We start from the raw sequence: 1316 nt of genomic DNA, 5'->3' as shown, positions 1-1316 counted from the left end.
AATTTTTAATGTATTTAATACAGGGTCTCACTACACAGCTAGGACTTGTAGTGATCCTCCTGTTTCAGTGTCCCCAGTGCTGGGATTATAAGCGTGCACCACTGTGCCCAGTCTTGGTGGTCAAGTTGGCACACCATGTGGTACCAGGGATAGCCTAAGCAGGTGCTTGCACCACTGAGCTGTCTCTGAAGCCCTTTTGAAGATATTTTGTATTCTAGTCTCCCATCTGGTTGGCAAGCCAGAGGGGATCTTGTACAGGGACAGTTTCAGTCCTAGTAGAAATGGCTTTTTACCAGGCTCTCTGTCCTCTGGCCTTTTAAAATTAACACATGAAGCAGTGTGTGGTGGTGTAGCTCTGTGAACTCAATACTCAGGAGGCTGAGGCAGGAGGATCACCACAAGTCACCTTAAGTTCAAGGCCAGCCTGAGCTACAAAGTGAGTTTAAGGCAAACCTCAACTGCATAGTGAAACCCTGTCTCAAAAAGACAAACAAATAAGCAAAGATATTTATCTCCAAATACGGTAGCAGCTTGCAATGCTGCTGGCCTCTCATTAGAAGTCAATGTTTGATTTAAAAGTAACATTAGGAGTAGCACCAGATCCAAGATGGCGGCCAGCAGGAGGCTGATGAAGGAGCTTGACAAGATCCACAAATGTGGAATGAAAAACTTGCGGAACATCCAGGTTGATGAAGCTCACTTATTGACTTGGCAAGGGCTTATTGTTCCTTACAACCCTCCACATGAGAAGGGGGCCTTTAGAATTGAAATCAACTTCCCAGCAGAGTATCCATTCAAACCACTGATGATCACATTAAAAAAAAAGATCTATCACCCAAACATTGATGAAAAAGGGCATCAATTGTCTGCCGGTAATTAGTGCTGAGAACTGGAAGCCAGCGACCAAGACCGACCAAGTAATCCAGTCCCTCATAGCACTGGAGAATGACCCCCAGCCTGAGCACCCGCTCCAGGCTGACCTAGCTGAAGAATACTCTAAGGACCATAAAAAGTAAAAAAATTCTTTAAGAATGCTGAACAGTTTACAAAGAAATATGGGGAAAAGCAACCTGTGGACTAAAATCTGCCACAAATAATTTCAGCAAGTGTGAGCAGAGACCCCGCGCAGTACATTCAGACATCCCGCAAAAGCAGGACTCTGTGGAAAATTGACACGTGCCATTGCCTGGCATTCACTTGTGGCAGTTACTAACTTTCTACAGTTTTCTTAATCAAAAGTGATCTAGTAACCTGTAAAGAAAGGATTAAAAATTTCAGATATTCTAGTTCTGCTTTCTTTGTTTTAAAAATCACTG

The 1316-nt window shown here is 43.5% G+C and overlaps 1 pseudogene; it reads left to right on the top strand.

The window, feature by feature from the left end:
• The first annotated feature begins 607 nt into the window (after positions 1-607).
• LOC111812441 lies at positions 608-1081 on the top strand (annotated as a pseudogene).
• The last annotated feature ends 235 nt before the right edge of the window (positions 1082-1316 follow it).

This window comes from Octodon degus, unplaced genomic scaffold (genome assembly GCF_000260255.1).
Source record: "Octodon degus isolate 3935 unplaced genomic scaffold, OctDeg1.0 scaffold00124, whole genome shotgun sequence".
NCBI lineage: Eukaryota > Metazoa > Chordata > Mammalia > Rodentia > Octodontidae > Octodon > Octodon degus.
Note: the sequence above shows the minus strand (reverse complement) of the source record. Positions and strands in the feature narration are given on the sequence as shown.